Here is a 13,756-nt window from a genome sequence, read left to right as displayed (position 1 = left end):
TCACCGTGAATTGCAATTGTCTTGCTTCTCGCGCGACGGCTACTCCCCAGGCGTGACGTCACTAATAATAAATAATAATAATAAATCCGTTTATTTAAGACAACATAGCACTGCTGACTGCTGAGTACCGATGATTTCGTGCTGTCATACTGCATGACATTTCTGACTTTTTTAATGTACATATTACGAGTACCTACGTTATACGTTTAACAAAGTGTAGATCGGTCTTGTTCGAATCGATCTGTTAATTGCCAGCTTTAGGTAGATATTCACGCCACCGGTCTTCCTTTTGTATCCAGACTAACACAGAGAGATTCTCTGCACAGGCCAGAATACAGCAGAGCGAGTGTCGCGCTCCGCCACGCCACCCCACACGCGGCGACATACTTGTCTCTCCTAGCCGTGACCCGAGCACTGTTTCTGCAAGCCCACGTGACGATGCCGACTAGCTCGCCACCGTTGTCGGACACCACATGCCCCAGCCCGAACAGGTAGCGGTGGCATGTCGCGCTGTTGCTGGAGTGTTGCAGCGGGCCGCAGGAGTGGACGCAGGGGCCCAGTAATAGTAATCGTCAGAGATGTCCTCCATTGGGAGTAGTTTGTTACAGAGCGAGTTGCTCGCGGATAGTCTAGGATTTAAAAGGTTTTGGCTGGCAGTAAGTCTTCCTGAAACAAAATAATTGCATGAAAAGTACCATAAAGAAAAACAAAAACTTTTTGGAAAATCGTCTCCAAAGTAGGTTTTGTTGAGTTACCTATTTTCAGACATCTAAATCAATGTCGAGGTTTTGTGCATTGACGAGCCTCGTATAAAGATAAATATTTATTTAATTCCCAGAAATGGATACAACATGCGAAAGTTAAAATTGGTTAACAAACAGCAAAGTTAACGCAATTTATTATGTTCAACTAGTTGCAATTAATGGAATGCAGGAAAAATGATATTTTACATTCTAAGTTTACATACAATATATATACAGTGGTACTACTAAACTAAATTAATAACTAGCTTAAATCTAAAATAGGCCCTTGAGGCATTGTACCAAGGATGCTGGCGGCATTTCCTCGCTGTATCGCAATACTGATACGTTGTGCGAGGTAGCCGCCAGCTCTTCGGTCACCAGTTACGTCAACCAGTTTACATTAGATAATCCAAAGAGCCTATAGTTTTACGCGGTAAACTCAGCGGTAGGCGCATTGACATTTCTGTTAGATTCCGTTGAACGCAACGGCGCGGCGTTCAGCGCTGCGTTTATCGCATAAAACAACCGCGCGCTTGCGATGCTCACCTCACGTGAGAAAAGCTTAAGTACCGGCGCAACAATCTCGTTAAAGCTTGTTACTCACTTAAGGATATTATTTGACATATGTGGATATACATCTAGCAGCTGTTGTACAGTAAAGGGCCATAAAGTTTGCACATCGGTATTTAGAAAGAGAATATTGGAGGCAACGAGAATGAAAGAGACAACGCTCTATGAAGCCGAAATTCCGATGTGCAAACTTTATGGCCCTTTACTGTAAATACCCGGCTGAATCCCGGCCGGCGCGCAGATGTAGTGGAGTCGTGCCGCAAGCGTGCCACCCGCGCGATCCACGGGCTCACGTACGCGCTCTCTTGGACCAGAGAGCCCCCTTTTCGCTCAATTACTGGCATCGGGCAGAAATCTGGAAGAGATTAACAAATAACAACTCTCTTCCTCGTAAGACCTTGGTCTCCTAATGACGCCACACGCCGCGTAGCGCAGGTTCTAAACACACCTTTCTTAGATTACTGATTGGTATTATTATCATAACACTCTCAATAGGTATCTTAAGGTAATGGGTATAAATAGAGATGCCTCCTGGCCTGGCTAGTCTGTGGCAAGGAGAAGGTAAGGTTACACGTACTCAGACAAAACGCGTAACTACGTAACTGCGTGATTACTTCACATTTCATTTCATTCATTAGTTCATATAAGTTAGTTGATAAGATGAAAATATTGTTTATAAGTGTAAAATACTTTTTTCACCACATCAACTGGTAAGGCTCTCTTGATTGTTCAAAAACTGATAAGACAATGGCATTTTATCCACATGTGAGCCAAAGTAATCAAATGCAAATTTTGTGTTGATTTCTAATGTTTGCTGGTAGAATTGACTTTTTAATGATGACAAACATGTAATAACTTTCATTTTGAATCGATTTGCTTTGATTATGTTTAATATTTTACAGTTAGTGTTTTCCTTGGGTTGGTGTGGTGAAAAATTTTGGGTTTCACTGGGGGCAAAATTTGTAGTGAGGGAAGTAGTGTGTATGGGACGTGCAAATTTTGGTATCGGATGAATTCACTTGGCACAGATGAAGTATACGTAAAGCTAAGCCAATCCAGCCCGGTAGCCATCTGCCACCCCCTGGTGGGTAGGCAGGGGGGCATCCAAAGTTACACGCCGCATATCGGCTTCTATTTACCTACCACCTCGAGTTTGGTATCATTTCCTGATAAATAGGGCATGAGGAATTCATATTTGAGACATTTAATGTACAGTACAGTAAATATTGACGCTCAAATCAAAATGCTAGAAAGTTGAAATTTGTACAGGTTACATTTATAATGTGTACAAGATACAAGAAGCGATTTTGAAAAATTCAACCCCTAAGGGGGTTAAAAAGGGGATGAAAGTTTGTATGGGGTTGATGTTTTATTTAAGCTAGAAATTTCAAACTTCGTTAAAAGATATATTATTGAAATACAAGAAAACTAATTTCAGCATTTTTGAAAATTCATCCCCTAAGGTGGCGAAATAGGGGTTGAAAATTTGTATCGAGATCATAATTTTTTTCGAGTGTGGGGCTTGAAACTTTTTATATGCGCATATTATTAGAATATAAGAAAAGACATTTCAGCGTTTTTAAAAATTCAGCCTCTAACGGGGTTAAAAAGAAGTTGAAAGCTTGAATCCATTACAAATTACTTTGACTGGCCCCCCTGCCTACCTGCCAGGGGGTGGCGGATGTCTACCGGGCTCAATTAGCTTAGCTTTACGTATATTACATCTGTGCTAAGTGAATTCATCCGATACCAAAATTTGCACCTTATGACACTACTTCCCGTACTATTGTTTAACATTCGTGCTTTGAGACCCTCACACTGCACAAGATTCCATTTTGCAAACCCCTCGCTATGCTCGTGATCAATTAATTTTGGAATCTTTCGCTTGCTCGAGTATTATGCCCCCCAGTAAAACAAATGACTATTGTATATGACTATTGTATGCTAGTAGAGATGGGTAGTGAGTAAATACTCACGGGTAAATACCGAGTAAATACTCAGTATTTACTCAATATACCCGTATTTACTCGTTTATACCCAAATTGGTGGGTATAAACTATTTAGAGTGCTGAAAGGGGCATATAAATTTGAAATATAGGTGTATTATGGAAGCCGCTACTGGATTAAGTACTCAAAATTGTAAGAAATGTATTTTTTAGAGGGGCACTCCATACATGTAACTAATTGTCACGAAAAAAAAAATCAGAAACCACCAACGTGTTGCACATCATTAAATTGGTCTTTAAAAATAACTGGAATGTTTCTAAGAACATTTTTGGATAAAATTAATATTTTTGGAAAAAAACCGTTTCGAAAGGCCAAAATAATGTTTATCTCTCTATAACTTTAGAACCAAAGTTCAGAAAAAATATGAAAACATTTCGGGAGATAAGCCGTATAATAGAGTACAAAAAACAATATTTTGAACATCATCGGCTGAGCCATTTTTGAGTTTTCTTTAAAAAACCCTTAATAAAAGGTCGTAAGCGCCGCGTAAACACGCACTTTTGCGCGACATGCAGTTATCTAGAACATCGATAGAATTGAAGTACCATATTTTTAAAGTAAATACCTTCTTATTTTAAACAAAATTGTTAACTATGCATTATCACAATTTGCCTCTCACTAATAATTACCATTTTTTCCTAAATTAAGCGTCCTATATGCTTTTTATTTTATAGATATTATTAAAACACGTTAGCACTCTTCAATAAAAGACAATTTTGTTCTTAAATCTCACTTTTTGAATATTTTATAAGCAATCGTTTTTACCCACCTAAATGAGTAAATACGGGTATTTATCGGGTGCTTTGAGTAAATACCGAGTAAATACTCAGTATTTACTCACCCCTACCCATCTCTATATGCTAGTAATAAATAATCATAATTATGTAATAATTTCAAAATTAACAAAGAGTTAATTATTAGGGATCCGTACCCAAAGGGTAAATACGGGACCCTATTACTAAGTCCGATGTCCGTCTGTCTGTCTGTCTGTCTGTCTATCTGTACGTCTCTCTGTCCGTCTGTCTGTCCGTCTGTCTGTCATTGTCACCAGGCTGAATATCATGAAATGTTCACAGATGATTTATTTTTGTTGCTGCTATAACAACAAATACCTACTTAAAACAGAATATAATAAACATTTACACTTGAGGCTCCCGTGATTTTTGCCGTTTTTTGCGTAACGGCACGGAAACCTTCGTGCGCGAGTCTGACTCGGGGCCCGATTCGGATTTTGAAATAGACATCTATTAGACATCTTTTAGACATCACCAAGATACGATAACGATATGTTTAAGATCTAACCTGTCAAATTTGACATTTGCACGATTCTGGAGATACTGTTGAACGATTTCCACAGGATATGACTTAGAGATCCAATTCACATCTAATAGATATCTTACTCTATCTAAAGTAAAAGTAACATTGGTTGCCCGAATTGCGCTGCAAAAGAGAACTAGTAGATATCTAAACTATAACGTATCTAGAATGGAATTAAGTACGTGTCGTCTCTTGTGAATATCTTGATGTTCGAATACGGCAGTCGCACTTGGCTGTAATACTTACCTGAAAGAATATGCGGTCATGTAAAAGGCCCCAGCGACTTCGTGCCGCCGGAGCCTTTTTTTAAACTCACAGTAAAAAAAACAAGTGACTGCTGTATGTAAAAGGTAACAATGAAATGAAAACCGAGAAATAATACTGTGCCGATTTAAACCAATAAAATTTCCAACAATAACAATAAAGATAAATTTTATAAGTAGGTACATGGATATGAGATATTACGAAATAATAGAACTACAAAATGTAACAACGCGCTCTTAGGGTTAGTTGCACCAATGGTCTGTCACCGTTAAAGAGTTCATCGTTAATTTGCTGCATAGTGATGCAGAGAGTCGCCAGCAAATTATCTTATTTTACACGTTTAGTGATTTTAATTAGTGTCTTTTAATTGTTGTTAGACTAAGCGCCACTTGCACCACCCAGGGTTAGCCACAATCGGAGTTAACCATTAACACAGGGTAAAATTGTACTGGTAACTCCGGGTTTCACCGGTAACCCCGAGTTAGGGTTAACCCTGGGTGGTGCTAGTGGCCCTAACATTAGTCTCGAGAGTACTCAACTCTGGCAGTATGACCGCTTCACTGTACACGCGTCAGGTTTACATACAATAGACAAAATTGAGCTGACGGGGTGAACTTATCCCTAATTTATTTTTTATTTTTTTGCCTAAAGAGGCCCACTGATTAACAGTCCGCCGGACGGTATCGGCCAGTCACTTGTTTAGAACTGTCAAAATTTTGTTCTAACTGACAGGCCGATACCGTCCGGCGGACTGTTAATCAGTGGGCCCCTTTACGATTTTTGTAACCATACGATTAAAAATCCCTACAAGGGATCTATTTTACCTTGGAGCAGTAGGTTATCTATGGTCACGTCACAAATTATATTGATTTCTCTAATTTTAAATCAACGAGTTCGAAATAAAAAAGAATATATTATTATTTAACCTAGCTGTCGCTACAATGCGCACCCTGTATATATGTTATTATCTGGTGGAAAAGTTTCAGCTATTGCTGTAAGCCCCCCGCGGACAATAGGGTAAACTTTGCGCAATAATATCTGCCCATTATTGTCCGCGGGGTACTTAACTAGGGTACGTTCGTTTATCACAGGCCACCATAACAAACAACTGGTCACGTCTTGCTATTAACATCGCTAGTTTAATCGCTATTTCGGCTTAGTCAGCAGTGCTTATTTAAGATGGTCCTGGGCTCGATTTCTGGCAAGGGCATTTATTGGTGTGATCATTGGATAATGTTATTCCAGTATGTAACTCATGTATGGATTATAAAATAAATAAGTGGGCCATTTTACTTATTTAAAGTTGTCTCCTAGACTTTTTTTTCAAAATTGGGATTTTTTATGTTATTTCTACTCAGAATCACGAGCTCTTTCTATCCTAATAATAGGAGAAAAAAAGTGTCCCAAGGTTTTTTCCCCATTCCGTTACCATTTTTTCATAGACTTTGTATGGCGGTTTCGGAATGGACAGATCGAAAAATGTATGGAAATCTTGGGACACTTTTTTTCTCCTATTAGGATCAAAAGAGCTCATGATTCTGAGTAAAAATAACATAAAAAATCCCAATTTAAAAAAAAAACTTTAAATTAAATGGCCCAAGTGATCCCTATAAATGAACACTAAGGTCAAATTTCGGTATCTCTCATGTTTCAGAATTTTCCTGACTGCCTCATTTTTGTTAGTTAGGTAGGGCCATTGCGCTAGTTTTCGTCCGGTGTCAGTTTCCGTCCACTTCACGAAATTTGAATATAAACCTTAATTGCTGCACAAATATGGAATTATTGCAATTATTAATATCTAAACAATTATCTATCTACATAAAAATTATATTTCGCATGAAGAAAATTACTTATAAATGAAATGTATTATTTGCTAATCCGTCAAGTGGCCAGAAACTGACACCGGACGGTAAACTGACGCAATTACCCTATATAGGTACTTACTCAATATAGGTGCACCACGTATTATTTGCGGGGCCTGTACGAGTACATAACGCAAGTAGGTATTGTCACTAATGTTAAAGGTAACATACAACTTAATATAATAGTTGAACTAGGCTTGTCCCGCACCATCGCCCACACTGTTAACTGACAGTTCGTGAACCTTATCACAAAAGGCATAAAGTCCACCGATGGACAGTTAAGAGTGTTGCTGCTTGTACATTGCGCTTCTCGGATAATATTTTAAATAGAAGGTGAACCCATGACTCCGCAAAATATAATCGACGCAGACTCGTCGACTCTTACCAACTGATTTGCCGAATAAAAAGAATACTTAGACAGTCTTTCTTATTTCAGTGTACTCCGATCATAGATTACTTAATACATAACCACGTCATATTTAAATATTATATTTTCATTGATTCAAATATTCGATTTGGCTCGAACAACTTTGCAGTGAGTGCAAGCGGAGGTTCTTATAAAACTGAGAGAAGTTATCCAATTTAAAACTGTTTAATCTCGAGTTGCTATCAATTTCTGAACATAAACGTAAATATTCCATCCCTCTGGCTCCATCATACCAGATATTAAAATGAACGAACAAGCTCTGGAGTAAGCGCAAACATTAGATACACACGATTATGTGTGCGATAAATTAAGAGCAATTCTAAGTAAAATGTCAACCCTAAGGTACAAATTACCGTACAAAACCTTGCGTATGCTGTACTTAGCCCTGGCTGACTCTGTGATCGGTTACGCTCTAAGTACATATGGTAGAACCTTTAAAACATATATAGAAAAAATATATAACCTACAGATAAGACTACTGAAGACAATTGTACCTAAGCATATAAAAAAGAAACACGAAACCGACTACGCACAACTTTTCAAATACTGTAATATACTCCCAGTTCAAAATAAATGTAAACTAGCCATACTAACTGAAGAATATCACCATGTTACTAAACTAAAAGAATATATAAGATGTACAAAACTAAGAAGTTTACAGAGCCAAAACAAATATTGTTTACCCAAATATAAGAACATTTATGGCACTAGATTGTATACATATATATTGCCTAAAATATTAAATGATTTGCCAGAAGATACTAGAGTAAAATATGTAAACGGGAAAAATATAAAAAAAGTAATTAAGACGCACTTGTTACAATCTAACGACTTTAGTTACATATATTAAGAATCTTAATTAGTATAAGATAGATATGTATATTGTCATGTTATTTTCTCGAACTCCCCATCGGCATACAAACCTCCTCAAGGTTTTGCCCACGATGGGTCTTGTAATAATAATGTAATTTAATTAGCTTATTGTTCAATAAATTAAAAAAAAAAAAAAAAAAAAACGGAGGGTAATACATTATTAACAAAAAAAATGATTTTCCAAAAAATATTCACTTTAATTGATTTTAGTGATCTCCACACTAGGCAGTGCGTGTCCCGTGAAGGAGATAGTGACCAAACCAACTGAAATATCTGCAATAATGGTAATAACGAGTTTAAAGTATTTATATAATATTATATTAATACACTATACAGGGTGTCTGGTGGCAGATTTCTAGTTTCAAAATCAATTTACAATAAAAAACTAAACAAATACATTTTGATATTCGATGGCATTAGAAAATTCAATGTTGCGGATTTTCTTTTCAATATGTCTCAGTGGTCAGTATCTCAGCGTGTTTACGTAATTGAAGTCTATTTTAAAGGCAACGATTCGCTAGTTTTTGCACCGAAAATTTTGTTCACATTTCAATATTCGTCGTATAAGTGATGGGCCGAGTGTTAATTTGATTCGGTCATGGGTGCAAAGGCTTCGCAAAACTTCTTCGGTCCAGAATATCCCAAGACCAAGCCCCAGCCGGTACACTCGGACGCCGGAAAACATATTGAGTGTGCAGCGGAATTTAGAAAAAAGTCCACGAATCCGATTTTTCTTGAGAATTCCAGAGGCTAAGCAGGTTACTGTCAATAGTGAAGACTCTAGACAAATGATAGTGGATTACTTTTTGCCAAATTTGCTAGTATATCCATCCATCTTACTTGTCACACACCTGGTTTCAGCAAGATGGTGCTACGCCCCATACTGCCGGAGTGTCCATGAATGTGCTTCGCGAACAATTCCCTAGAAAATTGATATACCGTTTTGGTGATATCACGTGGCCACCACGACCGCCCGATTTTTTTTTTTGAAAATCTTTATTTCAGGCAACTAATGGCCCATACATAAATACCTTAAAACTAGCATACATATTATATAAAAATATATTTTATAACTAAACTTTAAAAAACTAAACACTACATATCACATTATGGCTGCGATGCATTACGCAACCCCGCAGTGTCAGGGAGCCGGCCGCGGAACCGCCGAAACTTGACACCCTTCGGCCAAAACTCCTCCTTGGTGAAGGTCGCTAGATGGTCAGTCGGAACGCTCACCACAAACGAATTAAAATTCGCATTGTGTCGAGATTCCAACTTCGCGACCCTCAGGATGAATCCGGTCTTCGTTTTCACATACTTTACGATGTCATCGACCTTCGTAAGGTAATGTAGACGGGACACATACAGCAGCGTCGACGGTGTTGCAGGACGCAGCAAATGGTTCGGTCCAGTCGGTGCGGTACCACACTGATTCTAACGAGCCGGTTTTCTTCTCTTCTCCACCTTCTTGAAACCGTCCTCGTCACATCGCGACTCCCTTAGAGTCGGCTGTGATTGGTCCTTGTGAACAGGATCACGAAGGCTCTGCACCCCTTTCTTCGGCCGCTGCTTAGGCTTGGACACAGCAGGCGGCTTAGCGGCAGTACTAGCGTAGGAACGTTTCGGGGTTAACGTACTCTCGCGTGACGTGCGCGTCTCCGGTGACGTAGACGGGCGGGCGGCGGGGCGCGGGTCGGCGGTCGCCTGCTCAGCAATTGCCGACGCATCCAAATTCGCGGGTTTAAAACCGCCGATGGACACATTCTGCGCAACGTGACACACGGATATGTTAGAGGTATCTGACCTACATTCCGAATGTGCGCTACGTAATAACGTCAATTCGGAACGTAGCTCACTGATGGTATTATTAGATACCTCTAACTTAGCCTGTACTTCTGCCAGACTCGTCTTCAGGAATGTTATGTCCTTCAGCAGCCTGGTGACGTCGACGTGATCAAAGGTAACCGGCGGTAACCGGTCTAGCCGCTTCGCAACGAAGGCAGGCACGTCGTCTGGATCGGTCTCCTTGAACAGTTTTATTATGTCCACGATGTATTATGTAGTAGTATGTAGACTCTTCACGCCGCCATCCCTCCGACGGGATGGCATCTGGTCAGTTTTGCCGAGCGTCTGGAAGAGCAGCGCCTTGCCACTGCAAATGTCGTCTTCACTGAAACTTGATTTGCAGATCTGCCTGATGCTGACTTCATCCATGGTGTCTACGGCGTTCTGTACAAACGCCAGTAATTCATTCGCTATGAGTTGTTGCGAACTCATCGCGAAAAGTACGGAGCAGCGACCTAAGTCACGCCGATCGCGAATAAATATTTTATTCGATATTATGCAGTGAAGCGCGTCCGATTCCAAGCGCGCATCACACTGCACTGATTTTACCCCTATGGATTTTTTTCTATAGGGGTACCTCAAATGCAGAGCTTATAATAACAACCCACGGTCTATAGCTGATTTAAAAGAAAATATCAGCAATGAAATCCGCAACATTTCGCTGGATATGCTGCAGCGTGTAGTGCTAAACGCGAGGCTCCTCTTCGAAGAACGCGTACGTGTTCACGGAGCTCATTTAGAGGATATAATTTGTAAGTAACTAAATCCGCATTTGTGCTCTTTTCTAATAGATGTAAATAAATGTTCTACCTTAAGCCGTTGTTTTTTTATTTCATATTAAAAACATAAATCTGCCACCGGACACCCTGTATATTAAATATCATTATCATCATTGGCCACAGCATCTTGGCAGATGATATTGCAGCGACTAAAGAGGTATTTTGAGGAGGTACTGGTAGTCTACAGCGATGACTGTACCTATAGACCAATGATTGACCGGCATTAATTAAATATGTATACCTACACAATTCAGAAAATACAACATTCCCTATGATATAAGTGGTGTATCTGTGAGTGCTAGGCGTGTAATCTGGTCCTGGATTTCTAGAGTGTTTTCTTTTTATTTCTCGTCTCGTAAAGAAAGATTTGTGGAGATTTGGGCCCTTTAGAAAGATTTTATCGACGCGCCCTTCCCCCGCCTACTCTCATAAACATCTATACCATTCTCATTCTTATTTTTGTCTATATAAGAACTGGGTGTATGTAAGTGTTTACTTATTTTGACGTTGACTGTATAATGGAAATGTTTCTTCGAATGCTTGACGATTATGGTTATTTACGTATTTTGCAGTCTTTATACTTTAAAATACATGTTTCGTTTTGAAGTACAGATTGATTCATATAGGTACGAGTAAATACTCGTACTAGCAGAAAAGCGGAGTGACCAGCGGTGAACCTTCTTTTTAAAAGCTTTATTTAGGTAGGTCACCTGTTGTCTTCCGAACCCCTAGTATACATTTCATTCGATAGCGTGGCGAGCATTCGCGTTTGTGTTGTCTGTCTGTAAGTCTGATGGGTGTTTTGAAGAGCGCTCTAAGCGGGACGTTTTGGAAACTCAAAATCCCATACAAAATGGCACTTTTTTATGGGATTTTTGACGACCGGTCTGGCATTCATTTGACAGCGGGCTTAAAATTCTAAATTTGAATATCGTGACTAGCCAGTCACAGATTAAAAAAGATTGTAAAGGTTGGTAAGGTAAAGGCAGTAGTGACCCTGCCTGCGAAGCCGATGGTCCTGGGTTAAAATCCCAGTAAGGGCATTTATTTCTGTGATCAACACTAGCTAATATTTGTTCCTGAGTCATGGGTGTTTTCTATGTACGAGTATATAAGTATGTATTTATCTATATAAGTATGTATATCGTCGCCTAGCACCCATAGTACAAGCTTTGCTTAGTTTGGGGCTAGGTTGATCTGTGTAAGATGTCCCCAATATTAAAAAAAAAACTCACGTCACACTATCGAATGAAATTTACACTAGGAGTACCGTAGTAATTAAATCTTGCAAGTTAAATTTATCCACTTCCCGGTTAAGGGAATTAAAACTAAAATATCATAGGTACATTTAGTAAGGTCTTACAGAGGAGGAAGGTCAATAGGTCCATTTAAAGCCCCAAGGTTAGTCTCTCTGTAGACAGTTACATTTAACGTTCCTATCCCGTTTCTAATTTTAGAGCCGTGAGATTTTAATCTTCCATTGTATGAGCTATTCAAGTAAATACCTACACCTATTAGGGTAATGTGCCGCTTTAGGTAAATGCTGTTAAGGTGAGTAACGTTGTTGACTGACTGTCGGTGTGCCGTATGTGGTTGCAATAAGGTGCAGGTGCTGGCAGTAGACAGTGAACGATACGCCTCCCGGTGCAGGGTGCCTAGCCAAGGTGATAACGAAACACTTATGCTTTGTTGTATTTCTCTGCGGTTCTCCTTTGTTATTCGTTTTGTGTTTTATTTAAATGTTATAATTCGTCTAAATATTGGAAAGTATGTGTCCACCGATCTGCCTAGTCCATGTTTTATCTTTATTTCAAAATAGGGCTCTATTATAACACCATTATTAGGTGGTACCTACTGTTAACATGTTGGTTGGTATCGTAACACCCGTGATACATAGAATACCTATTGTAAAACCTAGCAGCTACACATTAAAAATATTATGTCGTAAAATAACGATGTGTCCTTGTGAATTATTATTATTAGTTTTCACCTCGGCACTTTTGACACTGACATATCTAATCCATATCGTTTCTAGATCTGTTAATTGACGTAAGTAAGTTCGAATCGGGCAAGAAGTCTATTGAACGATCGTTTCGTGTAATGGTACCACAGCTGACTAGTGTAGAACGCCTGACAGTACGCCTCGCCTTGAACTAAGTTATTTTGGCTTGGTCTGAACAGTGAACAAACCGGCGCGCCATCATGTTGCTTCTATCGCAATGGCCCGCCGCTGTCTTTCGAGATCAGCATTGTCCTTTAGCCTGTCTGTCAACATGTCCCAGAAACCTACGTCGGACATAGATAACACAGATAATTACTTAAAACTATTCACATTTTTTAATTCGGTCCCATTAAGTCTAACGGGTGGGACGACATAATATGTGGACCCTTCATAATATTTTAAGCTGATTAATTCCGATTTTTCTACATTACAAATAGTGGAAATTTCAAATGTCGTAGGTACACTAAACTATCCATTGAAATGTGTATTTTATTTCTTTTTCGATCTCTATAACGAAGTTAGAAAAATAATGAAGTTAGGACATCGTAAAAGTTTGTGTGGTATGGGTCAACCTTTTTGTGTTATGGTATCATGTGTTGATCATGTGCCACTTGATCTCATTCTCCACAACTACAACATAGTAACTAAAATAAAAAAAAATACTAAAGAAATAGTTACATATTTTAACATGATTATCTCAAAAAGGCGATGTAACGTTAAATTAAACGTCCACTTAAAACATAGCGCCAGAATCAGTTAAGGTTTAATCACGTAAACTCATTTATATAAATATCTCGCCCTGAAAATAAATAATCTCCGTAAATTAAATTAGATTTTTAAATTTACAATAATTAGTTACGTAAACAAGCAAACGAATGTGAACGGTGAATCCCTCTGGAGTGACGTCACGGCAACACTCCAGCTCGTCAAGAGCAGCAATATGTAGGTAATTAGAATAGAGTCTCCACATGGAAAAAAATATGTTCGAGGCGACGAAGTTTAAACTTGAAATATGAATAATGGCATATATGTATTCGTAGTTAAGTGTTCCATATTTGCAGTATGTA

At 38.9% G+C, this 13,756-nt stretch overlaps 4 long non-coding RNA genes and 1 pseudogene across 5 annotated transcripts in view; 2 read left to right on the top strand and 3 right to left on the bottom strand.

Annotated features, from left to right (window-relative positions):
• LOC134804390 (uncharacterized) overlaps positions 1-13,756 on the bottom strand; it is a 243,325-nt gene that overhangs the window by 121,454 nt on the left and 108,115 nt on the right. The window lies entirely within an intron of this gene.
• LOC134804392 (uncharacterized) overlaps positions 1-13,756 on the top strand; it is a 309,273-nt gene that overhangs the window by 187,403 nt on the left and 108,114 nt on the right. The window lies entirely within an intron of this gene.
• LOC134804391 (uncharacterized) lies at positions 73-5,009 on the bottom strand. Its single transcript, XR_010146113.1, has 3 exons — positions 4,884-5,009; positions 1,529-1,668; positions 73-666 (listed from the first exon to the last, which is right to left on the bottom strand). It is a non-coding gene; the product is annotated as an uncharacterized LOC134804391 (long non-coding RNA).
• The window catches only part of LOC134804394 (uncharacterized), a 62,093-nt gene continuing 49,015 nt past the window's right edge, over positions 679-13,756 (top strand). The window contains exon 1 of the long non-coding RNA XR_010146118.1: positions 679-1,098. This is a non-coding gene — a long non-coding RNA (uncharacterized LOC134804394). The remainder of the gene's footprint in view (positions 1,099-13,756) is intronic.
• On the bottom strand, positions 9,160-10,340 carry LOC134805011 (uncharacterized; annotated as a pseudogene).

Source organism: Cydia splendana, chromosome Z (assembly GCF_910591565.1).
Source record: "Cydia splendana chromosome Z, ilCydSple1.2, whole genome shotgun sequence".
Classification (NCBI taxonomy): domain Eukaryota; kingdom Metazoa; phylum Arthropoda; class Insecta; order Lepidoptera; family Tortricidae; genus Cydia; species Cydia splendana.
The sequence above is the reverse complement of the archived record's forward strand: the minus strand, read 5'-3'. Positions and strand labels throughout refer to the sequence as shown.